The sequence below is a fragment of the Egretta garzetta genome, unplaced genomic scaffold (assembly GCF_000687185.1).
Source record: "Egretta garzetta isolate BGI_Z169 unplaced genomic scaffold, ASM68718v1 scaffold369, whole genome shotgun sequence".
Classification (NCBI taxonomy): Eukaryota; Metazoa; Chordata; class Aves; order Pelecaniformes; family Ardeidae; genus Egretta; species Egretta garzetta.
The window spans coordinates 875,130-902,672 of NW_009260837.1; positions in this window are offsets into that span (position 1 = coordinate 875,130).

Below are 27,543 nucleotides of genomic sequence, written 5' to 3' on the forward strand. Positions count from 1 at the left end.
CAGCGGAGCCGGGCGGGCTGAATCCGCTCTCCCTGTGGCTGCCCCTGGAGCTGCTCTCACCATCCTCTGCAAACACTGAATGCAAGTCCCTGTCCAAAGTTCAGCATTTTCATGCCTTCTGCTCCTCTGCAACCTCCTGAGCAATAGGCAGGGCTGTTTCAGGCCTTCAGACACGGAGGGCAGCAGCAGCAAGGCGCAGGGCTGACAGCAGCGTGATGAAAATCTTGAGTGAACATTAAGAGTTCCTATAAAAACAAGCCTCTGGGGAATAATCTCATTGTAGGTAACTATAGCCTCATTATCTCGCTATATAAGTTTACTCCCTTAGTATTACCTCACTAGTTTCTTGTGTGCTGTGAACCTGTTGTTTCTCTCATGGTCTTTTGCCTTACACTCCAATTATAAGTGGTTTTGGGCAGGCACCATCTTGTGAAGATGTTTGTCTGGAGGGACCTGCTTTGCAGCGGGGGCTTGGAAGTGCTGCTGTATTACAAGCTGAAAGCAGCCATCCTGCCCTTTTTGAGAAGTCCTGGGCTCTGGAGATGCCTGGTCAAACTGTGAAGGGGTCCTTACTGAGGGACCTCGCACACAGGCTGCAGAGGTGGCAGTGGGACGCAAATGAAAACAGCACGGGTTTCCAAGCAGAAGTAGGCTACAACACAGAGATATGGGCAGATAGATATAATAGATGGATCAAGCTGGTAAGTGGGTGTGGCAAAAAGATGTGTGAGGAAAAGCTTGAACCTGACAAAAGAGGCATCTGGTGGGAAGATTGCCACAGTCTCGGTGCCATGGATGCATAGTCAGTGACAGATCCACAAGACATCTCCGACATCCACTTCCATGACTGTAACTAGAGAGATGAGTAGAAATGCTAAGTTTATTTCTGAGGGGAATCCGATGTATTTTTTAATCTACAACAGAAAAAAGCGTGTGTGTAAGGGGTTAAAAAGGGGAAGAAGGAGCGGTGTGGAAGGAGCCAAAGAGTGAGGAACTTAGTGGAGGTCTGACTCAGATTCCCTCTTGGACGATTAAGAGAAGGGCAGCTTCCTACCTTGTTAAAAACTTGCCATCTTCACCATCCCACTGACAGATTTTTGCTTTCCCCAAGGACTGGTTTTCTACCTCTCTTTTTATCACTGGACACCTCATATAAACTAAGGCGATGGGCATAGTCCATAACTCCATCTATATGGTGGTCTCTGTGCCTGGAGAGGTCGCTAAGGTATCCCCCAAGCTAGACCTATAAAAACAGACAGTCCTTGAGGACAAGCAGTCCAGGAGACAGTTTTCCTGGAAAGGACATTTTTATGCTACCAAAAATGATCACAAACACACTTATTCAATGCAAGACTAAACGTGTCTTAATTTTCTCTATGTTCTAGATAACAGGATTGGTCTTAATTAAAGGGAAAAGTAGGCTGAGCCAAGGAGTATGGAGAGCTGATCTGCACGCAACCTGCTAGGCAGAGCAACACCGCCAGTTCACCTGGAGGCACAGCAGGGACCTGGCAGGGCCCCAGCAGCGATGACTGCCCAGACTCTAAGCAGCAGCAGGGGGATTCCTTTAATAAACATACTCCTCGTATGACATACTAGGCCTACCTAAATGACATTTCAGGCAATACATGCACAATCTGGCACAGACTAGAGCAAATACATACCAACAGAGGGAATCAGTTAGATCCCAAAGGTATGGGAAACTTATCCAAGCACCCTCTTACTAGGGTTCATGGGGTGGGAAGAGTCACCCTAAAAACAAATAATGGTCCTTCCCCTTACGGCTCCTTACTCAGGGGCATCTATAGAATCATATCATAGTATAACAGGTTGGAAGGGACCTCAAGGATCATCTGGTCCAACCTTTCTAGGTAAGAGCACAGTCTAGACATCATGGCCCACCACCCTGTCCAGATGGGTCTTATAAGTGTCCAACGTAGCAGAGGCAACCACACCACTGGGAAGATTATTCCAGTGGTTGACTGTTCTCACTGTGAAAATTTTTCCTCTTATGTCCAATGGGAATCTCCCCAAGAGTAACTTGTATCCATTACTGTTTGTCCCTTCCATGTGACTCCTTGTAGAAAGGGAGTCTTCATCTTCTTTTTATCTCCCCTTTAAGTACTGGTACATGGTGATGAGATCACCTCTAAGCCTCCTTTTCTCAAGGCTGAACAAATCCAGTTCCTAGGCTGCAGCAAACTGAGAACTAGCCCATCAAGAAGGATGGCGATCATCAGTTCCTGAAGTGGGCATTTCTTACTGTCACTGGCCAAGCAAGAAGCTAGCGCAGGATCTCAAGTGTCACTGCTAGGGTTACCAAAGAATAGCTTTCCTTTTTAAAGTGTATTTATAATATGAGGATTTTGAAAAGGCCTTGTGGCAGTGAAATCTAAATGTTTCATTAATGAAAGAACAGCAGATGAATAATCACAATAAAAGTGTCTGTTACCATGGGACAGGGAAATAGAAACACAATGGGCACTTGATGAGTGGCGATTAGTCTGGCTCCATAGACTATTTGGGAAATAGAGAAAAAGAATGGATTATATTAAAAGCCAAAGTCAAAAGACACGTTTGGGAAGCTTAGGTCAATGAAATTAAGGATGGCTATACCAAAAAGAGATGCTGTCTCTGTGGATCTATGGTTGAAGTGAAACTTTTAAGTACAAGTCATGCCTATGAGCCTGTAATTACTGGGTGTCAGGCATCACAGGGATGCAGAGGGGCTGAACTCAGACTATGCATACCTCCCAAGTGGTGTTCTCTGACTCTGGGCAATTGTTCAACCTTACTGTGTTTTTATTACATTTCCCAAACCCTGCTCAGATATTCCCAACTCAAAAATCTCTATGACACTCACTGCCCGAGGGGGACTCAGTAGCTTTTGACTTTAGTGCACTTCAAGAGCAGTGGCACTGCTGTCTCTGCACAGGTACCTAGGAGATGATCGATTATGAGCAAGAAGTCTGTGGTGGCTGTAGATTTTAATTTTTGTCGTGTTTGACTGGGAAGGTATGGGGCAAATGTCACTTTGAGGGTTCTGGCTAATGACAGATTTTGTCCAGGGACACATGCTGAGGGAACTTGGTCTCTGGAACTCGGTGAATTACTTCTGTGGCTTCCTCATCTCCACGTGATGTATGGACCACTCACCCCTCTCCTGAGCCTCTCCTGTTCTCCTGAAAGGTAAGCAGTCGGCAGCGTGGCAGCTCAAGCACCAGTTCTGCAAATCCAAGGGAAATGCTGTGATTCACAGAGACATGCAAGGTCCACTCCTCCTCCTGGGCTCAGGTAGATCTCCACAGGCTCAGCATCTGGTGTTTCACATTACATGAGGGCTACTTTCATCCTCCTCAGGAAGTCTTTATTCTCAGCGTGCTGGTTACAGACCCATTCGGAGTAAGGAGTGTAAGCCGATCTCTGAGCTCTCCATGCCTGCAATGCTTGATCACATCCCACTCTAAAAGGAACCATCTGACATCAAGATTTGGATGATAAGAATATGGGACACATTAGTCATGGGCGAGGACATAACAGAGCAAAACCAACAAGGGATTACCTTGATATGGCTGCCCTTCTTAGTATATGTGTTCAAGGAAAACTCTTACTACCTAATTTTTCTTAATTCCTTTTGCTTCTGCTAATGTGTCCCGCCCTTTGCTATATAAGAATACCGCCCTATGCAGCAGATGCATACAATAAAAGCATAAAAAGCATAAGAATGCTGATGTAAAAGAGTGTACACATCATTGCCTCAACTCACAAGGTCCTGCCTTTCAAACAATTTTGGTTTTATTATTAAAGATAATTGTATTCTTGGTTGTTTGCAAATGAACATTGCAAAACCCATACTCTAAGCCCTTGGACCACACATACAAAAACCATGATAGTTTTTAATTAAATCAGATGAGCAGTAAAAGTCTTAACTCTGGCAATGTGCTTAACAGCATGCCTGGAGTGAAGTGTCTGAGTAGTCACAGCAAAATCTGTTGGTGGGATGGATTGGGCCCAGGTTGATGAGCCAAAGCAGGACCTGACACGTGAGATGGGTAAGACCTATCACTGGGCAGCTCCACCATCTGGGACAGGACCCAGCCTGGGTTTGCCACCTGACATTAGCCCAGAGCAGGAAAAACAGTGTCACTGGGACATCAGCCTACGACATAGTCCCCTGCATTTGTACCACAGCTAGAGGGGTTTCCCTCCCTGACCAAAGCTGAAGAAAGCCACAGAATGAACCCATTCGTGACGCCCTGTACTGTGAGCTCAGAATGTGAGCCTGGGCCCAGAGAGCCATATAGACACCTACAGCTGTGCTAGGGAGGTCACACGTGCAGGAAGTCCCTCTCAGCACAGGTTAGGTCGAATTACCTTCTTGCACAGGCAGGGCTCCTCTCTGCCATGCACTGGGGCGTTTGTGTGGCACTAGTCACCTGCCAAGCCCCCTAAATCCACCTTTCTCTCTGCCATGGTCCTCTCTGGGTATGTAGCACATCAATCATATTTCCCACACCACCAGGCTTCCAGAGGGTAAATTCACATTGTTACGCTTGGAGATCCAACAGTATGGGTAAGACATCAAAGAATGTATTTTTATACTTTCCTGCATGCTTTTCACTTGAGTCTATGGCACATTGCTTTGCACGCTTTCTATTTGAAAACCATGTCTCTTTTGGAAAGATGAGGGCATCTCCAGGTGATAAGATTGCTGCTGAACATCCGGGTAATTTCTGACACCCCATCTGCACACCCTGTGCACATCAGGACTATTTCTAGAGATGAGGTCTTCCTCACTGCGGTTGCAGTGGAGAACATGGCAGGCTATAGTAAGAGCAGGGCTTGCAGATGCGCTGCACAGAAGGCAACCGGGCTGGCCTGGGCTGGGTGAGCGCTTGCAGGGCGACTGTCCCAGCTGCAGCAGAGTCAGGGTCTGGCCAGGAGTGGATGTGAGACAGCAGCTTTTGGATGTGCAGCTACTCTTCGCTTGCAGCTGAACATAAAGGGCCAGATTTGGAGACTTAAAGATACTACATTGCCAGCAAAGGCAAGAAATCTGCATTAAGACATCAGAGCCTGGCCTCCGCTTTAAGGCAAGCAGATTGAATGGTCACCGAGGAAATATCATCCTGCACCAAGCGCCTAACATCCAAGTCATTACCTGAAAGATCAAGCTGGTCTCTGTGCTGACCACCCCTGCCTCAGGGGACTGGAGGACTGACCTTCAGGCCGGCTGAGCTGGGCAGCAAAGGGCTGGTTCAGGAGCGCAAGGCAACAGCTCTACAGGAGAAAAGTGAAGATGAGGTGAGTGACAGATATGTGGGACAAAGCGATGCAACCAGTTTGAGAAAATCCTCTTAAACTGAAGGAAGACACTCCCCCAGAAACCTTATACAAGGTGACCTGAACATGTATCCTTTTGCCTGCTGTTAGGGGCTCTCCAAGCGCCAGCACGGCCTGGAAAAATGGGATTTCCTGAGAAATCTTAGAGTCAGGAGGGAAGTGCTCTCACCATGGTAATGCTACTGGGGAGGATGGAGTTGTTTCTCCTTTCAAAGAAACTTTATCAGCGTGGCACAAGCACTTTCATTTTCGTTTTTCCTAAATAAGCCAATGCATATTGCCCTTCCCTTTTTCCTGGGTGATGGAAAAGGAACATTTCCCCAGACCTATGCATCAATCCTGATAACAACACTTTGAAATTCATGAGCAAGCCATCAGGGTCATAAAATTTGCTCTTCCACCTCCTAAGAATATTTTAAGATGCAAATACTCCAGATAGCCAAAGGCATCAGGACGTGGAAACCAGCAGGAGTTCTGTAAAATCCAATATGTTCTGCATTTGTAAAAGTTACCTTAAAAGCACAAGGGAAACTGAATTCATGAGAGACCTTGGTGCAGGTATTCCCTGTACAGGGATCTCAAAGCAAACTGATTGTGTCTTGGTAGGTACCTGAACTGCAGACTTTAGCATATGAAAAGGATCTTTAATTAAATACTGACATTCAGAGTACTTCAGTTTATTTTTTTTTCAGAGGAACTGATTTTAAAAGTCTCATCAATAATATTGTGAGCAATCTTCCACTAACATTTAATTTTTAAATTGAGGTGAATATCTTTCATAAATGACCATAGAAAAATGCGTTCAGTAAATGAATGAATGAAAAAAATTGGCAAAGATTTTACTTACTCCTCCATAAAAAGAAAAGATGATAATGTTTTCCATAAAAATGTGCAGAAATAAATTTTCTCCCCCCTCCTCATTTTACCATGCTCAGTATCCAGCAACAAATTAACTTAATATTACACAGGACATTCCTGAAATAGGCATTAGATTCTTGGAGTCCTCAGTAGCTTTCAGCTAGCATTGCCAACTCTCACAGTATTTAATGCTTTTTTCTAAGTCCCCAGATCCTGAATTTATGTAATTAATTGAGAATATTTGTTTTCTCAGGCCCTCAAGTTATCAAGAGCTGGAAACCTTGCAGCTGAAAAATTATGAAAGCAGAAGGCAGCAGCAAACAACGTGAAAGTTAGTAATGCTAAAAATCTCATGAGTGCAGCTCCTGCTTTCTGAATGCCTGTCTGGGAATGTCTTTCCTGGCCCTTGACAGGACTTACTAGATCAGGGAAACACAGTATCAATAGCCAGTATCAAAGTCTCTGCTTCCAGAATAGGGATATGCTGTAGTTTCATCTTCAGAAGAAAGCTGCATGAAAGCCGCTTGGGCCCTGCAGCTTGTTAAGTGGGGTTAAGTCTGGACTAAGGCACAAGGAGATGAGGAGTGATGGCTGCACACCAGGACCCTGCTCCTTTCCACATCAGTCCTCCTGCAGCTAAACATTTAAAAAGCATTAAACTGATTTTTTTTTTTTGTCCTCTTAACTACCCAAAAACATCAGGTTATGGAATTATTCTGGTCATGAGCATGTTTCTTGTGTCTCGCTACACACACACAGAGCACAGATGCCTAAATAGCCTCATTCATAACAAGGGCATCACATTTCAAAGACAAGTGAGGCCCAGATGATTTTTTTTTAATTCAATTCCTCTCTGTGCGCCTCTCTCGAACGCTTATGCGAATTAAGCCCCTAATCTTCTGAGGTTTGTCCACCATATGTTATTAGAGCAATTGGTTTTGCAGGGATAGCTTTGATTTCATTAAAATAACCAGTGATCAGAACTGTTCTTTTAGGACTCCTATTGGCTGAGGTGTGCTGTCCCTTCACCGTACCTCCTCAGCCCAAATCCTTCAAAACCTGTAGGTAGGAGATACAGCCCATTCCCCTGTGAATTTTCTTTTCCCAAAGCCACCTATCAGTTAGGGGAAGAACAGCAAGTTGTATTGGCTATGAAAATGAGATGACAAATGAGATGGAAAAGCAGTGTGAGGTGCTCCGTGGGGGGATGCCATACCAGCAGGGCCACTGGCCACCCCAGGACCCACCCTTGCCACCCAGAGCCATTGCTCCTTTGTCCCCCATCCCACCCCTCACACTTGCCTGTGCAGGACAGCAGCAGGCCAGGAGCATGGCCAGACCAATGTCGGGAGCATGCTCACTCCCCGGGCTGGGGGCAGGCACCTTAAAGAGCAGACAGCTTTGCGTGACCAGGAGTAAAAAGGCTTTAGTGAACAAAGTTTTGGAGAAACTGCGATGCTGCACTTTGTTCCACAAAGTTTATAGTTCCTCACCTCTGGCCCCGTTTAATGCTATAATTACTCTCTTAAATTTCTCTTTATTTAACGTCACCCAGCCTGTCTTCTTTTGTTACCATTTATTTAACTAAAACAGGCAGAGGCTGATATCGAAGGCAGGCATGGAGCCAGCAAGTTAAAACCTGCTTTTAATTTAAGGTTCTGGGGCTAGTTTCCTAGCCATTACTACATTTCAGAGAAAATGAATTTTCTTTCTCTCTGTCAAATGACGGCTGCTCTAGATCTAATTAGGGTCAGTTTCACCTAAAGATGAGTCATTTACATTCTGAATAGATGGCTTCCAAATTATCGTTTTGGTTTAACTTCAGACATGAGCAAACCCATGCATATCTTTTTTAGATGGCACTGAAGATAAAAATCAATGGCTTTTCTTCCACAAATACCTTTCCCAGCAAAAAGATGGCAGCTGGATGAAGAAAAAAAGATACAGTTCAGGATAAGGACAAATAAGATTAAGGGTAATTGCAGAATGCCGTTTTCTGAACTGCAGAAAAAGTAGACTTTTTGATACTCACTGAAAAAAAAAAAAAAACTCTGAATGTTCAAGCATTTAAAGGTAAATTTTTTGACCAAAAAATTCTGGTTATGCAGTGCCATAGTGCTTTTTGGCAGCATGCTATGGGTGGCTATTGGCATACCAGAATAACTGAAGAAACAAAACAGATCGCAGTGCAAGCAACTGAAGAAAAATTATTTAATACAACACTGCAATTCTTCAGCATTATTGGCAAATTCTAAACCCAGTTAGGAAAAGAACTCTTCTTGTTAAAGATGCCAAAACCCCATCCCCTTTTCAGCTGGGAGTCATTTGTGCAATCAGTATGTCTTGTAGCAAAACTGAAAGAACAAAACTCAATAATCTGGTATCTTGTGGCCTTACTTTGCCAGGAAAGCCCTGAAAACATGAATTTCTGTCATCACTCTCATTTATATTCTGCACCCCTCTTTGGCCTCCATTCCCTCCTACTGTATGCTTCACTAGATGACCAAGAGTTAGCACTGGAGCCACATACCTCTTGTCCTCTACTTTGAGACCTGGCCCATTACCAGGATAATGCCCAGGCATTCAGCTGAGGCTCATGGAGATGGCCGAGACATAAGCGCTTCAGTGTTAGGAAATAATAAGGTCACTGAAGTACACTGTGGAAATTAAATATCACACACCTTCTTATAAGGTCCAATAATATCTACCATAACCTTGTTATTTTGTGTTTTAAATAACTTTTTTCACCAGAGGAACTATTTTTTTATCAGTATTGGCTTCCTCGGAGGAGAAATTATCAGTAAGTTCACAAGTAAATGCTCATCAGAAGTCCAGATGACACCAAGTCTCTGCTTGCTGTTCAGTGGGATTAAGCAAAGCAGACTGCTGCTATCAGCGGGGGGAAGCCAAGTTATTTAGGGCAGCCTATAAATCAGTCAAACACCAAGAGTATCTGGCATCGGTGGGGCTTTCAAGACTTTGCAGATCCTTTCCCCACTGTGTTCCCACTGCAGAACAGCAGCACTGGTATCTTTGCACAAGTCTGCAAGGTTAAGAGCATCTTTCATATGTGAGCTCTTACGACTGAGATGAATTTTTCTTTTCACCTTAAAAAAGGGCTTGTAATCACTACCACTTTTTTTTTGGTGGGGATTCAAAGGAGCAGAATGAATTGCAAAACTCAGAGATCCAATGGAGCTGTTGTTTTATAAAGAAGTAGGGATAGTCCAGGGTTATATCTCCTACATAATTTTGAATCATTACATTTTCCCCATGGTCTGAAGCTTTTTGTTCATTTTAGAACCCAGCAAGATCAGCACTTTTGTATTTGGATTATTTCTCTGATCTCAGAAAGCCCTGAGGTCCATCATTCACTACACACGGCCCCTGCCCAGCAAAGCGTCAATGTTGTGTACAACTTCTGCCGAAGACAGAGCAGTGAAACTGTGGGGTCTGCCTACATGCAGCTCAGGATCTGGTCTCTGCTTAAGTAAACCCATCGGGCCAGAACTGCTTATCCCAAGAACGCAGATAGAATTCAGCTCCTCTATTTGAACCTTTGCCAAACCGTAACAGCAAACCAGGGGAAATGACTACTTTCGATCCAAACTTAAAATGTTCAGCCTCATATCTGAAAGCTGAAGGTGGGTGTTTCCATCTCCTACAGCCATATGACAGTGGGAGAAGAGAGCCCACATAAGTGCCTAGGTGGCTTGGAGAGCAGCAGCATGGTTTCCAGTGCAGGGGAAGGGATGCACAGTAGTCTAATTGAAGCCTTCTGAGAGTGAATGGCTGTGGAAATTCAGTTATGGTTTTCAGCGGGATGGTTATCTTACTTTAATCAACTGCAAGCAATCACTGTCTAAACTAGCCTCTGTTAACTTTGCAGGAAGTTTCCGTTCACAACAACCAAGCTCCTGCTTGGAGCCTCAGCTAATTTGAGTCAGCCATACTTCAGTAACAATAATTTCAACATTATGTCACAATTTGCCCGGGAACAAAAAGTTTACCCCATGCCAAACTCATCCCTGTTCACCACTAAACTCTGTGAAGTTATTTGAGCCATGGACTTGGCACAGAAGTGGTTTAAGTTTCCAGTCTGATCCTATTTAGCGCTATGTCTGATACTCGGTTTCACATATACTGAGCGTTTCTCTCTTTGATCTCATGAGCTGTTTATTTTATATCTGTCTTGTTATTGTGGTTCTTATTTACAAGCTGCAGCCTGGCACTGCAGTAATTGCCCATACACACACCCAGGCATACACAGATGCACACACCAGATCATTGCTGGACTTGACTTTTACTTCTAAGAACTTTTCCATCTCCTTTCACAAGTGTTGTCTACCTCAAACAAGCACCGCAGTTTACAGAAACATTGTGAAGAAACCAGAGATGAGGACTAGATACTGCGTCTTCAGCTAAGGCACGGCTGCAAATGCACAGAGTCAGCTTTCAGACAGCGTTTTCAATGCGGCTGTGCAAATAGCTTGTCTCCACAGCCTACATGGCACGTTGAGAGATTTTGTCAAACAGAAAAGGCAAAGAGCCCTTTTAGAGAAAAAAGACCAAAAAAAAAAAAAAAAGACAAAAGCCTTAAACTAAAACATTAGCAAGATGCAAGGACTGAAACTATTTAAAATCTCATAAACAAACAAAAAAAAAGAAGATTCCTAGGGTCAACGGTCCTTTAACTGATGGCTTCATAATAACGAACAATGACAAAAGTTTGTAATGAGATGGTGCCTTTAATCTGAGAGATTCATCAGCTTTTAGCAAGCACTTGCTATTAATCTGATGCTGGTTCTTCTCACAAGCCCACAGATGCTGTGTGCGAAGGAGAGGAGGTGGGGAAGTGCGCGTCTCGGACCAGCACACGTCTGAACTGCAGTTGCTCAGCCTTTTAAGCTCACCAGGGCCTAAATGTCTGCCCCTAAGCTGAACCGAAACATCTGCAATCCAAAACTGTTCGTTGCTTACTCATTTGTGCTGTTGCGAATGCCCGTGCTTTCAGTCACCTTCTAACTCCCACTCACTCGCCTAAAATCAGAGTGTTAGGGCAGACGTGGAAAGGGCTGCTGCAGCTGTGAGGAGTTTGATTGTAATTCAAATATAGCTGGATATCAGAACAGCTTTTGATCTCCAGGTAAATACAAACAAGTTGCTTTACCTAAGTGCATTTCAGACACGTAGCTGCATGAACAGGTAGGAAAGTGCCTTCTCTTCAAAGGATATTAGCGGCATAACGTGCGTGACGAGAACCCAGCGCACTTCACGTGCAAGGAGGTACGGCCAGTGAAACTATCATTCAGGCATTTCCTGCATGCCCCGTCTTTACGAGGTTCTTCAAAGATTCCTCGCAAGCATCCTTCACTCACTCACTCACTCACTCACGGCTTTCGGCAATGCTCTCTGTGCCTGGAAGCCATTAGCATCAGAGGCGATGAAGTCTAGTGAATTATTCGGGGCAGCCAGGGCCTCCCAGCGCACATCCTTGGGCTGCCACCGATTCACCGGGAGACGTTAAGCAAATGCCTTCACCTCCCTGCTTGGGATAATGAGCAACTTTGTCAGAGAGCTGTCGGCTATCGTTAATTCAGGGCTTTGAAGCTGAATCATGCTAAATAGGCATTGATTTATAGTCAGCTCCCCATCAGCTGGGGGAATACAGGGCTGGGATCCCCCTGGTACTGTAAAACTCCTGAAGTGTGATGCACAGATGCCTGAACAACTTGACAAAGAATCGGCTTTGGTCCAGGGGGGCTGGCTGCTGCAGAAACCCTTCGTTCCCGTGCACCTGGTTGTTGTAGGGTGAATTCCCTGGGAGCCAAGCCCAGGCTGCCTCTGCGGGCGCTGTTCCGTGCCGGAGCAGTAGGATTTCCGGCACCCTGGAGCGTGAAACATTCAGCACAGTGGTTCCAGGTGCTGCCTCCGCCCGCTGTCCTCTCTCCCACCCCTCAGGGTTGGTGCCAGCAGCTCTGGCTTGATTGACTTGAGTTGATTTTGCATTCGAGTATCTTTGCATCATACTCCGGATCCTGTAAAATGCAGCACAGTGATACCAAACTGGTCTGACAGGTAACCATCTCCCATCCACCAGCTTTTATTAGTGCTACTACAGGCCACATCGAAGTGATGCAGCTTCCAGACTGTAGGCATGGGGTCTGAGAGTTGCTTGCTTCTCTCTTTGTTTTATACTGCCTGTGTTGGACTGGACTGTGAATGAGAAACACTGCTGTGTACGGACCACCAAGCCATACAGATGTAGAGTCAAGAGAAGAATGGGGTGGGGGGGGTGTGGGGGGGGCAAACTAAACATACACTGCCTATCCCTTCTAGGGATATGGGACACATATTTATCAAATGCAGGGGCACAGGAAGGGACAAAACAGCTTGTCAGAAAACACACTTGGGCTGCTTTAAGAGTGCCCAGCCCAAGCAAACATGCCTCGCTGGGGAGTTAAATGGGGTGATGAGGGTTATACATATGGATCACTTCACAGTGCCAAGGAGATGAGTGCATGCCTCTACCCCGTGGCTGCCTTCAAAACTTTCCTTTTGCTGCTGTGTGTCTGTCCACCCCAAAATAACCACACAACAGTGCCTTGTGCATCTGGAGGTATGGGGCAGTTGTTCGTAAATGTAAAACATGATACATGGACTTGCCTCGCTGCTCAGTTCTCTGAGACAGGAACTATTTTTCACCAAGCTGACATGTTCAGGCTGACCTATTTATGGAAATGCGTTTCCACAGCTGATCCTCATGTCAGAAACATGTGTGAGTCCCATAATGTTAAAGTGATTAATTAACATCATGGGCCAGACTTGACCCTCCAAGTATGGCCTTCCTCAGCCTGTTGAAGAGCTGGGGGGAAGGGGTCACATATACTGTTAGACCCAGTGTCTTAAAGCCTCAGACTTGACAGGCTGTGTACGTGTGTGCATGAGTTTGACTTCCTCCAGGCTCAGTCCTGAAAGAGCTAGGAGACCTTAATTTACTGTTACAGCCATCAGAAGCTACGATCACCTAACACACTGCATGCTTCGCAGCCCTGTGAGCCCCTAATTTAGAACTTGAGATATCTAAAAAAAATAAATGCCTAATCTCAGTTCAGGGAAATAGAGATAGGCACTGTTGGCAAAGGCTGCCAAAAATAGAGAAAGGTCCACTGATGACAGATGCCTGAAAACTCACCCTATACCTTTGTGGATCCGTGCCCAGTAGAGTCAGGGGCAAGACCCTGAACAATAATTCCCGGCCTATGGGAAAAACTTGGTGTCCTTGCAGATTAACCCATAAAAAATGCACAAGCAAGGTCAGTAAATGATAAAAATGCTGAACAAAGGGTTGCAACAAATTCTGTTTTGCTCTGTAGGAGTTTAGTTCTTGTCTCAAGGCTGCATGGGAAGAACCACCACCCACTAAGGTTGGGGTAGCAAGGTCACTCACAAGCTCGAGTAGAAGGAATTCCTATCTCTCCCAAGAAAACCCTAATAACCATACTCCAGAGGAACCTGTTGTAGGGCTCTTCCATCTTCCTGCTCCTGTGGGCATAACACAGCCAAGGACACAGGAGTTACTGGACAGAGGAGGACAAGCCAAAGGTCTGATTCTGTAGCCTGTCAGAGCATCAAGATACCTGGGCTCTTGCCTCTCTATTCCTGATGCTGTTCATATGATCAGATGAAAAGCCAAGAAAGCTGGAGTCAAAATTCAGGAGTTCAATGAGTTCACTGGAGCATGAGCTTCAATTCAACTACCTGAATTCTGCTTGCTTCTTCCTTCAGGCACCTCAACACTATCTTTGAGGACCTCCCCCTGCATTCCTTGACAGTTGTGGCTTCTTACTGACTTTCCATTAAATCAGTCCTGTGTGTTTTCCTGCCCCAAGATGGTAGGGACCTTGCCCATGCATTTGCTCATCTCAGGATCTGAGTAGTAGTAAATATACCCTAGCCAATTTAAGACTGTGGGATCTTGACTAACAAAGGAGTTTGCCTGCTGCTAGCCGAGCCCCCAAGATGTTCATTAGTAAGGTATGACGATGGCTCAGGTAAACCCAAGTGTTCTGATTACTTGTTATACCAGCTCATGTTTCTATGCTGCAGCTTTCCAAGTTGCCTGACTGGGCAGGTACTAGCTCACACCAGCTGCCTTTGAAGCTGTGCCTGGATGCACAGCTACACCCAGGGCCACAACTGGATTTACAAGGCCTGGGAAAAGACTGTAGAAATGGAGGCACTTTGCTCTCCTCCCACACTCTCCTGCAGGGCTCAGGGCTACAGTTTAGCACTGGCAAGTGTGAATTTGGTCGGCTTGAACAGCCTGAGTGATGAAAGCTCTGGGTGGGAATCTGCGTCTCCGGTTGGGTTGGAGCGTGCTAAGAACAAGAAGGGGGATCTTGAATGTTGACTCTATCAAGAGGCAATTGCGTTCAAATTGGCTTTTCTAATCTTCTTTTCCAACCTCTCCTGCCAACCATAGGAAACTTCTCCCTCACACCCCCTGGCTCACCATCCCTCCACAGCTGGTATTCACCAGCAGGAGAAGGGAGGAAGAGACACGGAACAAAATCCACATGTTTTTATAGCCAGCTGCAGCCAGGACAAGGCTGCCATCTCTGCTGCTCAGATGTCTCTGGTGCAAGACTGGCAAATAGGCTCTTTTCCCATGACAAGCTGTGCTTTCCTGTAATGTGGCCAGCTGTCTGCTGTACAAATCCACTTAGGATTTTACAGATTTGGCTGTTGATCAGTCTGATGTGATGGGGAGATGGGCATGGAACTATTCTTTAATTTTTTTCAGTAACTGTTTATTGAAAAATCAAGATTATTTCCATGAATCTAATGCAATATTCAGGACATTTTTAGTCTCTGTCTCTAGTATCTTCTGAATTTTTGCCACAATAGCAGCTCAGTGATGATGTTTTCCCATGATGTCATAATGAGGAGCCAAACTGTAGCTCTTACAAAACCCACTGCTGCATCTTTCTTCTTCTCTACTGTGGAGCAGCATTTTTGAAATTCAACTAAATGGTCACTTACAGCTGATGTTCCCACAAAGAAGTGTAACTAAACTAAAGCCCAAAGCGCATTCAGGAAGGTCTCACATTCCCTTGTCAGCAGTTGATTTGGATGAAATGCTGAAAGCCAATACCTAGGAACCCATAAAGTCAACTGCAAAATCCCATGGGCTCAAATAAATGGATTTGGGATTGAAGACCCATTATAGCCATCTGACAGCCTTCCAGTGACTGCAGTCAAGTTTGCATCAGACCCTCTTTTTAGCTTGTCTTCATGTCTCAACATGCAACATGTGAAAGCCTTCTGAAGGACCCATACATTCAGCAACAGAGTCTTGTGTCTGAATGCAACAAAAGCTGCAGTAAAAGCCTTGTGATGTCTCTTGTGTAATGCTCAGCTTTAAACATTACATCGGGGGAAGACCTTTCATCTCCATTCTGTAGGAAGCAGGGATTAAAGTGGTCATGAATAAAATAGGTTTCAAGACCTCTGTTAGGCAAAGAGTTTGAGGGGATGGAACTAATAAAGCTAATCAGTGTAATGACATGCTAAGTGTTGGTCCATGACTATAGAGGAATTTAAATTTCAGGTGCAGTGTGCAGATAAGGCTCCTTGGCAGGACTGCAAGATACTCTTTTGCCTCTTCTGGAAAACAAAGGTATTATTAACAACAGTTCTAAAAGAGGAGGAGGAGGAGGAGAAGATGGAGGAGGAGGGAGGAACCACCAAAGAGCAGAAGTTATTAGCTAGCAAGGGAGATGCATTTCCCATGCAGTACAGGGGCTGTTACATTCTGGCATCCTCCCCTAATATTGGCCAGGAGTTCTTTGGTGAAGCTGGGAAGGCAGATTTCCACGTCCTGTTGCAAGAGACATGAAACAAAACCCCCAGGCAGATTTCCACTGGCAAGCAAGCAGGATGCAGCACAGAAATAAATAAATAAATCTCTATGAAATCACACTGTGAGGAATATCGTGGCTTGGCACGCAGACACCTCTGTCTAGAGAAGCCAATGTTTGTCAAGAGAAAACACAAGGGGAAGAAGAAACTCCTTACCCAGCCTGCTATTAGGAGGTAGTTACCACGGTGGGAAGGTCCAACAAGGATGAAATAAGCCAAGTAACATTTCTAAAAGCTTAAGCAAAAAACCTCACTCTGTTGAACAGCATTTGCACCTGGACCCCAGTTTCATAAAAGCCTTCACTGTTTTGGATCTGTCAACACACCAAGCTTCAAGAGCCCAAGATTCAGGCTTGAAATTTCTTCCCCCGAGTTGGCAATAGTTTGATCCAAAATTCTGGTTTTGGCTCTCTCTACCTAAAACAAAGAAACACCTACTGTGTGCTGAGATATGCACCTTGCTGTGATCTCAGGCCTACGGTTAGACACGTAATATGAAAATATTTCTTCCAGTGAGATACTCCCTAGGTGGCACCCTGCCTGCTTGTGTAGGATGGTAGAGCTGAGGATGATAAAGCTCGGAACACCCCATGGTGCTAATCCTGTGAAATCCTACTTAAAAGCCAGGTTTTAGGTTCATAAACAACTTAATAACTTTGACTTTTCAGAGCTGTTGTGTCTCAGTAGCAGGATCCTTATAGAGCCTGTTAAATTTTGATGTTGCTTCATGAGAAAGAAAGAAATGTCAATGGAGTGGCAGCAAAGGCTCAGGGGGATTTTATCCATGTGTGTAAATACCTGATGGGGATAATAAAGAAGTCTGAGCCAGACTGAGCTGACCATGGCATGAGCAGGTGGTTGGACTGGACGATCTCCAGAGGTGCCTTCCAACCTCAGCTGTTCTCTGATTCTGTGATTTTCTGATGTGTGAGATAGTGACCTGTCCAGACCTGTTGGTAAGCTGTATTTACTGTGCAGCCCACCCAGCAGCCCACAGGTTTGCCCTTCTCATGTAAAGTCTGTCTGACCTGGTGAGGCTCTCGGGAGAAGCCAGGAATGGCTTTTGAAGAGGCCAAATCCTGGCTTTCTCCTCTTAGCAGAGGAGCCCAAGCCCCCAGAAGACTGGCTGCTGTGTCAATGTGCTGGCAAGGGTTCCCAGCCTTGTGCCCCAGGCAGTTTGAGCACCAGTTTTTAAGATTAAATGGGCAGAGCAGAGCTCCCCCCGCCTGCCCAGGCGCAGCCCTGCCTTGCCCCACAGCCCTCTCCCCAGGAGGGATGGGGCAGCCAGGGCAACTGGAAGCAGATGCTGCCCATCATCTGGGAGAAACTCCATCCAGGAGTGCCATCTGCTGGGTCTGGGGCAGGCAGCCATGGGCAGCTCCGGTGGCCGCCCTTGCAAGGGTATCAGGGGGCAAGTGGGGCATTTCAGCTTGCGGCGGGGTTTCTCCGCACTCCCCAGGCTGGGTGGGCACACCGCTTTGCTGAAGGCCATGAAGAAGGCTGTGTCAGGAAAGAGCTGGCTGGTTTTACACAACCTGACTGTCACTGGAATGGGAAATAGCAAGAGAATTAGTCCGAGGAAAGCATGCTTTTTAGATGGGAGCTTGTCTTTGCCATTCAAGCCTCATCATTCCTCTGTCATGCTTCTCTATGGGACTCAGAAAGTCACCTCAGGAGCTCTCTGCTTCTCCCAGCTGAGAGGTGCTAGCTGAGGATGATAGACTGGGAACACTCCATAGTGCTAATCCTACTAGATCCTATTTAAAACCCAGTTTTAAGGTTTGTAAACAATTTAAATAACTGTAACATTTTCAAAGCTGACATATTTCTATAGCAGGATCCTTACAGGGCCTAGTAATGGGGTCCTTTCTGATGTGATGCCCTAGGGAGTATCAGATTCCCCATCTTTCCTCCTAATCGTTGCACCCCAGGCCAGGCACCATCAGTGCCAGGTCTCAGCGAGGGAAAGGGTGGATCACGAGTGCCGCAGCGCGGGGAAGAAATCTGCAAGGTTGATACCCAGAGGCAGGGGAAGCTCACAAATGAAATCTCTGGCAGTCATCAGCTATCTGCAGTTTTGACCAGCTTGTGCGCTGCCTGAACTGGCAAATCGGCCCTTTCTGGTTTTAAAATCACAATATCTAAGGAGTAAGTTGGGATCCAGGAGTGGTATTCAGGACAAGCCTCTGATCCTGAGAGCCTTGTTGCATGCATCCCCTCCCATCACACACAGCCCTGCACTTGTAGGCGGATGCATTGTGAACATCCACAGCAGCAGCAGCAAGAGAAAAGCAAGTCTCTGGTGGCAAAAGGAGCATCTTTGGAACACAGAGTGGAGTGTGTCTGATAGCCCATGCTGCAGTCTGCTGTACCGTGGCTTCCCTGGGCCAGGTAGGTTATATCCTCATGGAGACTGCCTCCCAGACAGGACAGGAGACGCCCCATCCACCCAACCTTGCAGCTCTAGTGGTTTGCTCTCTGGAAGGTTTATCCTGGTGGTACTCATTTTGCCACTAGTCTACCTGTAATCTTAATTTAGTCCTGACCCGAAGTGGTGCTGAGCGCTCTGTTTTGCTAGCAAGCTCTGCTCTTTGTAATACATAATGTGGCCAGGTGGGTGAAGAAGTCTCATGGATCTTTTTCTTGACAGCACAATCCTGGTTACACTCTAGGCTGAAGATGTCTGGTGGCAGCAGTTCTTGGGCAGTGACTGTGATCCTGAAGAGTAAAGGGATGGCTTCAGTGAGCAGTCTGCTTTCTCCTTTGCTGAAGAGATGCTCTGAGGGCCAGAACTCATTTCTTCCCTCTGTCCAGTAGCACTTTGCTTGGCCCATGTGCGGCTGTGTTCTGAGAGCAGAGTGCTCTCAGGATAACCTGGATCCTGCTGCACTCTACAATATTTTAAAACGTCATGGTGTGCAAGACTTTAGGGATGGAGAATGAAAGGTCGGAGAGGTCCCTATGCTGCTCTGCGCAGCCATGTGAAACAGTTCCTGCATTAACCAGCAGCATTCATGCACTGAGGTCCCAGGCAGCCTTTCTGCTGCTCTGCGAGGCAATGATGGCCCAACAAAGGTTTGGAAATCACTTACCCTAGCAACTAAAGACAACATCCCAGTGTTTCTGACGAGCAGGCTCCTAGAGTGCTTCACAGAGTGATTCATCCCTCCAAGGAAATGTAAGCAGCTTATAGATGGGATTTAGGGGGAGATTTTCTTAATTTCCTTTTGTGAAACTCTGGGAGCCCTCTGGAGACTCCACCCCAAGGTAAAGAGTGACCAACTGGCTATGAGGGGAGGGAAGCTACAGGAGAGTAGTGTTACCAGGGTGGAGAGTCAATGCTACTAAACCTACAGGTGTCGGGCATTGAGGAAGTATTAAACAGTGATGAAAGCTAGGCAGTTGTTTAAACCAATCTGCAGTATTTGGCTTGGCAGGCCTACCTTGGCCACATGGTTTAACAGCTAACACAAATTCTTTTACTGAGAAATGTGGCCATGCTGGTCCGTTTGGTCCCGAATTCTGTGGCTCACTCCACTGATAGGCTGGGACTTTACTGTCTGCAGTTCTTTGGCAGCAAGTCCAGGCCTCAGACCGCTAGCTGCTCATGTGCTTGGAGAGATTTTCTGGGGGAAAAAAAAGATGAAAAAAAATATCATTTGTCCTGACAAAGAGGGATTGGTCACAGGAAGAATTCTTACAGAATCATAGAATGGTTTGGGTTGGAAGGGACCTTCAAAGACCATCTAGTCCAACCCCCAGATAAATTACTGCCAGGTGTGCATCTCCCCACTGTGTAGCCAGGCACACAGACCTGGCCAAGGCTCTGCAGCCTGCTCCCAGCCCTTTGCCACCACCCCTGCTGCATCCCCAGCAAAGGCAATGAGGAACCCCTTCCCACCAGCTCAGTCTCATGGGGAGCTACCCTCAGCCTGACCCTCCACCCTGGGAGGATATGAGCCAGGGAAGAGATCTGCTAAGTCTTTCTGAGGGCAAGAAACAAGGGGCTTTTTGTGGTCTGTTGGAGAAGGAGCAAATGAGATATGACGTGCTGGTCTACCTTCATGTGACTGTCCCCCTCCCTGAGACAGTGGTGCTCGCACAGAAAAACCCCTGACTGTGTGTAAAGAAGGATATTTCCAAATCAATAAATGAATAATAAGATCCATTTAGAAATTACGTTTAATTAGAACACTTCAGCAAGGTATTAAAGCAAGGTGACTTTGGACAAATGTACACCAGCAGTAAATAAGCAGTGTCTGGATTAATAGCAAAAGTGCCGGGAACTTTCTCCCATACATCACTTAAATATGTCTATTTAGTGAATATCTGCCGTGGATGGAGTGAGAGAGAAGCAAAAATACCCTTTATTGATATAAAACAGTGAGTTAGCAAAACTCAATGGTGAGTGCGACAGTGGTTTTACAAGGTTTGATGGCAAGGCACTAAAATACTGTGCACACCTTCTTATCACTTGTGCCACTAAGATTTTTCATCTATCGATACATCTCACTTTAAACAAAAAAGTCCATTCTTGGCTCACTGCTTTTATTATTTTACGGGAATTAGAGCTGTGAAAATGCAGTTCCAGTTCTTAATGAAACGGAATATTCTGCTCTCAAATGAACAGTTTGAACTGGCTTGTGCTGATGTAATCTAGGCTGAATCCCATGTTTATAGAAGCTTAGGGACATGCTAGCTTGTATCAGATATTGAAATAGGATCTTCCTCAGTTCTTGTTTTCAGTATCCCCCCTTCAAGCCAGTTAGTGGTGGGTAGGCACCAGACTGTAACACATATCAAAAAGACCTGATATAGCAAAGCTTTAGGATCTAGTTAAGCTTGTGCTTGCATTTCTGAGTGCAGAAAATATGTAGTAAGGTGTTTCACCAAATTGGACCCCAAATAAACTCTCCAAGAGGTAAAGCACAGACAAATGAGGGTTGGCAAAAGGGAATTCTACCCTTCTTTCCTCGAGGGTTTAAATATGACCCAGAAGTTCCCCATCTGGGGGGATGGATCTGGGCTGGCATGGAGGGCAGGTGACACCGGCAGGCTGCCCCAAGCTGGGCTGCATGGGGATCACCCGCTGCTGGAGCCCGGGCGCTGGGCACCCTGGTTGCGGGGCCTAGGAGGCCCGTGGAAGTGAGCATGCAGGAGGCAACCCAGCACTGCGGCCCCGGGCCAGTCTCCTCCTGCCATGGGGCCAGCAGCGGTTGTTCCAGGGCTGCTGCTTCACCTCCCATGGCCCTCTTGGGAGAGGAGCATCGGGCGCTGCATGGAGCAGGGAGGTCTGCTCCCACCTGAGGGGCTAGCGATGCAAGGTAATGCTGAGCAGAGTTAAACATTTTCACTCTAGCCATGTTCTCATTTGAAAGTGTGTTTTCCCTTTCCAGAGAGTAACATATTTTGAGGGGGATCCTCCCACCACCACCACCCACCACCCCAGTAACGCATAGAATAAAAGCCTTGGCCTTGAATAGAGATATTCTTTGCTGAAGAAAGTGTTGATGAATCTTTTTTTCCATTTTCCATCCTTCTCTGAATAATGCCCATGTTCCTTGCATTACCAGTCATTTTTCCCACCTCTCCTCTTTGAGGGCAGAAAGAGATTTTAAGGCAGGAAATCTCTGGAGCTGGAGTTTTGAGGGGAGCTCAAATATTATGGGAAGACACAGCAGGCTTGTATGAAAGTGCTTCAGCTTAAAATCCCTGGACTTTCCCACTGTATCGCAGAACACCAGCCGATTAGCAGAGCCTCCACATGATGCAGAAATAATTTCTAAACTCCTGGACCTGGCACCCATTTCTGGCCATAGTACAGTGGAAAGAATGTTAATGACAAAAAGGGAACACATAAGCATGAAAATAAATTCCCTCTTACAGAAATTTTCTGCAATGACTCCTAGAGATATACTCCACGCTTAAAAATGTTTTTAAAAAGGTAAAAAGGGATTTGGAGCAGAGTTGACGTCCCTGACAGAATAGTTTAATGTGTTGTCAGAAATACAAATAAAAAGTGTTGCTTTATAAAATAGTGGATTTGTTTGCTGGCTTTGCATACTCTGCTTAACACAGTCCCATTGGCGAGCACTTCCTGGTAGCCATGCAACTTCCTGGCGACATTTTTGTTGTTGTTTTTCTCCTTTCAAATAAACCAACAGTCGAGCCACTGTCCCCGTCCCGTGGAACAAAGCTGAATGCGCTCAGCCGGGCCCTGGGCTGTTTACACGAATGACTTCAGAGGAAATGTTCTCACGTTGGCATCAACAGAACCACAAAGGTTCATTGAAATCAGACTGAAAAGTGGAGGCTGTGAAGCCTCCTCCAGCTGCCCCCCTGGCACCATCAGGAAGAACGCTTCCGAACTGCCTGTGAAGATCTAGCAGACGGACTCCAAGGAGGGCTGAATTCTCCTAATCTCACTCCACGTGCTTTGTTAATAGGATTCCTCAAAAGTCCCCCTCAGAAGGCCCAAAACCTGAAATCTCTGAAAGCGACGGGGAAGTGGGAAGATTGCTGCAAGGGGCTGAAGCATAGACCATGCACAGATTTCAAATGTCAGGCTAAGGAAGGCAAGCACTGGGCCCAGCACGTGGCATTTCCAAGTTGCTCTGACTTTACCTTGTACGTAACAAGCCTGTTGTTCCTACATATATCCAGATGTTTAACATTATTCTGCAAGTTGCCCCTATGGAAAAGCTTAGCCCTGTTGAGTTCTAACACCAGTATGCAATGTGCAAAGCTACACAAGGTATAAATCAGGGATGAATTTACCCCTTTCTTCCTTTCCTTGTGAATGTACTGAGTTTAACTCGTTTCCCCCATTCAGGCTTCATTCAGATCAGAAACAACCGTGACTGGCAGTGAGGGTGCTGCAGGTAACAGCAGCACCTGAGCTGCCCCAGCGTTGCCAGCTAAGAAAGCAGCAGTATTGACTCCATGGCTCTGAAGCAGCCAGGATGCTGCTTTTCCCATGGCATCATGGCTTTGGACCTCCTGGGTCCTGAGGCTGTGCAGGTATTCACCTCTGAGGTCCAGCTACCTCTCCCCTGGCCACAGAGATACCTTCACCTTCTTTTGAGATTATATGTCTTCCACGCAGCAGTGTGCTGATTAGTAGAAGAAAGTTGTGTTCTCCTGGGAAGATGGAGGAATATTACTACCAAGTTAGCTGACATGTGCACACAGACTGCTGTAATTTGAATCTTTTTTGCCTTTCTGCTTGGTGTTTTGGTGACAGTGCTCCTCTGGTTCTCCTAGTGCACCTCTGTTTTTCAGGTTTGGAGTGGTTCACACAGCTCCGGGGGAGAGGAACCAGACATCTGAACACAGATTCTATTAAAATTGCAGGTATGCAGGGCAGACAGAGAGCCAGTGCCACCAAGCCCCTTGGAGCATCCCCTAAAGAGAAGGGACAGATGCAGGTGTGTGGCTACAGCAAAAGTAAAAGCCTTGACCCTGAGCCCAGAGGTCCCTGATACTGCAGTGTCTCAGTGGTCCAGTACCTGGAAATACTGCTGATGCTATTTTAACTTTGCAAAGTTCATTGCAGTGCCAGGATCTGGAAGGAGATTAACATCAGGTCCCTCATTTGCTTCTGGGATGCATGAACAACCCCCAGAAGCAGGCCCCGTGCATGTGTTTTGAGGGTGTACAGGCTTGAGGTTGAAAGGTTTCCTTTGAACTGCCAGCCATTACATTAAAGGACGACAGGATAAAACAACCACACAGCCAGAGACATGGATTTTCATTCAGTCTGAGATATTGTGGCACAGCACACCAAGGTGAGCTCATCAGACATGCTCATCTCGCCAAAATACAGTTTCCCAGTAAAGCAGATATTTTTCTTAAAGTACATGACCTACTCAGATTTTCCTTTGAAGAAGCAATTTTGGGACCTAGGAGTCAGGCTGGCCCAGCGCCGGCAGAAATGGCAGGGGTCCTGCCACGCTCCGCAGGGGGGTCTGGGGGGGGCGGCCCCGGCGCCGGCAGAAAGGGCAGGCCCCCTGCCACGCTCCGCAGGTGGCTCTGGGGTAACAGGGAGGTTTCACAAAGCCAAGACTCTGCTCAGCTTACATTATGCCTCCCACGGTATCGCCCTCTACTGCAGTTGAAAATCCCATCCTCCAGAAGAGATTATTGATTTGGCAGAGGATTAGAAGATGAGGCAGCATACCTACGCCCTGACTCACTGTCACGGCAGAAATATCCCATTTCCTACGAGGCTTACTATCACGGTCAATGCCAAGCAGGCAGGTTGATGTTTGGGCCACTGAAGAGCTTCCTTGACAGTCTTCAGTGCCTTTTTGACACTCTGATGTAATACTGCCCTCCTGACAAGCACATTTTGCTGCGTCTACAGTTCATAAATCACTGGTATGAGAATTATTAGTTAGAAGACCTTCGAGAGAGCCAAATGTCCAGAAAGACGCCTGCTAGGTCTTTTACTTGCAGGCAATTTGTGAACATTTTTATCTTCTCCATTGCTGAAACACCCAAAATGCTTCAGCCTGGCAGCAGGTCACAGGTGGCAGGGGGATTTAATGCCAGTACAGATTGAATGCTATGTTCAGATTTCAGATCTGAACTTCTGCTGCCTCGTACCTTCAGTGGTATTTTCACTCAGGCAAACCAGAGGCCAGCTCTACCATCTGGAAAACCCAAAGTGTCCTGCCAAGTATAACATGGATGAGAAAATAATTGGTTGCCAAGAGAAATTGGGGAGTAACATCAGTGAATCCAGCAAGTTTCTTGAGAGACTTGCTCTCTTACTGACGAGCTCTGTAGCTTATTGAACAGTGGCTGAAATGGAAATGTGGAAAGCCCAGCGTCCTCCTGCACTGGTACACAGGAAAAAAGGCAACGTGGGTTACTGCCACACGCTGGTCCGTCCTGGCTAGTGATGTGGGGTGCATCTGCAGCCTTTTATTTTGATTTTGTTGTACCAGCTAGGTGAAGAGAAAGCAAATAAACCGGCAGATGTCTCACCTAAGAGCAGAAGTTAAACAGTTTCTCCAGTCACCAGAACAGAGATCTCTGTTTTATTTACCTGCGAGGCTGTTATTTTTTTCAGATGAAACAGTGCATGAGACTTTCAAAATCAAAGTGCTTGTGAAAAAAGTTTGTGTTTTGTGCTTCATTTCATAATTATTATTAAGGAGGAGGGTCATGTTTTTCCTTCCTCTCTCTCTCTACCTCAGAAAGAAATTCCAAGGTCAGTTGTTTTATTTCCTGGGGAGAGTGGTGTTGCAGGGCAGAGATCAGTGAAAATCACAGCGATCTTGGAAGAGGTCCTTCTGTGTATCTGGTGTCTCTGCAAGGAGTGAACCAGAGGCTGTCAGGCTTTCCCAATTAGGACTGTGGCATGGGTGAAATAAGCAATTCTTCTTTCTCACAGATAGCTGTAGCCCCAGTTCATTAATCAGCCATCACTCAGACAGGCTCCAGCAAGGAATGCTGATAGCATCGCGGCCGGAGCAAGCAGGCTGCAGCAGGGAGGGCAATGCTGACAACACCCTGTGCTGCAGCTCCGCCGCGGGGGCTGCCGGCGTGAAACCCTGCCATGTCTCAGCACTTTTCTATATCCTAAAGGTGAACTACAGGCGATCTCAGATCTGGCTCTGAGCTTTTAAACAAAGGGACCTTTAATGTCTCAACAGGACAGAGTCAGGAGCCCCTCCAACCTATATGAAAGGCTATCATAATTAAAACCAAACAGAAACTGTCTGAATTCCTTATTAAGGACACTTACGAGAACAACTTTAACCCCTGAGTAGCCCAGAAAGCTTTTAATGTTTACAGTTGTTGATAGGGGCATATATGCAAAGGCTGTCTTGGTTAGTGCCAAGGGGCCAGATTAGGAGCTGGTGTAAACTGGGGGTGGGATGCTGTGGCTGTGGCTGCAGCTGACCCAAAACCATGGCTTGTTTTAGTGCCTTTCTTTGCCCATATCATACCTAAGAAAATAGAGGTGAAAAAAAAAATGAGAAAACCCCAACCAAACAACAAATTGAAAATCCATTTCCTTATTTGAAAATTAGCTTTCTGAGTTATTTTCAATCATCAGAATTGGACAAACTCCAGAAATATTTATCTTCATCCTACTATTGGGGGGGGAAAAATTGTACAAAACCATTCTGCCACCTCTTGTGTGATTAACAGATTTGATGCAGTTAACTCATGTGGTATTCATGGATAAACATAGGTAAATATTCAGTCTCCAAAATCACTAGATTCCCTTACAAATAGGAACAAAAATGACATCAAATGTTATTTTCTCTGTTGCCAAACCACAAATAAATTCAAATACCCTTCTAAGATAATAGCATTTCCAGCATTCTCTTGAGTGCGAAATTTAGGCATCAGGAACAGTCACAGTAAAGCACACTCAGTGCATTTCTTAGGCAGGCATGAAGGCCGTTAAAGAAACTACAAAACTGGATCTGTGACTCTGTCCAAGAAAAGCATGGCCTGTTAATCAGTTGAGAGTGTGAGGGTGTCATTAATTCAAAAAAATTCATAGTATAACTCTTTTTTCTCTGCATTTTCAGCATTAGGAAACAGTTTGATTTGAAAATAAAAAAAGATTATGTGTGTGTATGTACATGCATGCCTGCATACACGTGTGTATATATATATACATATATATGCAGTTATTGTCAGCTTGTTACATTAAGCTTTTTTGCTGCATAACTTCCACTGAAGGGAGTTATAAATAGTAATAATAATAACAATAATAATAACAACAACAAAATAAACTATTATGAGTTTACCAGCGAAAACTAGCTGTGTATGAACTTGAGAAAATCCCCTTCTGATAAAAAATGCCTTCTTTACCCCTACATCACAATTACATGAGTTCAGACAAGCTGCCAACAATCCTTCCACAATTAAAGCGTTGTTCTTAAGAGATAAGGACACGGATGAAACAGGCCGTTGCAACTGGAAAAAAGCCTGACACTGCAAGGCAAATGCCAAGGCATTTGCAGAAAATAAAATGCAAGGCAAAGACAAAGTATGGTTGTCAGCATAGATAATTTCCCAGTAACAAGGTTCAGTGCCATTGACATTATATGCTGTTGAAGCCAATGCCATCCCCCAAATATTTATAGTGCATGAAGGAGAGCTGCTGTCAGCCAGAAAAAAGTCATTTTTAGGCAGGGGGTGTAATTGCACCTTTGGCAAGGGCTTCACTGCCTACTTGCTGGTGCCTTGCGAACACATTGAGGGTTTGGTGCTGGCCCGGTGCAGAGTGGTGCTGAGCAGGAGTCTCTGGCTGAAATGCAAGAGTGCAGCAGCGTGGCCAACACCAGCCCCTGCTCCCCACACTCCTGGTGCCATGCGCTGCTCCCGGGTGACACGGAAGAGCACTTCCCAAAATACGAACTCATTGCCCACTGGTGCACGCCTGCTGAA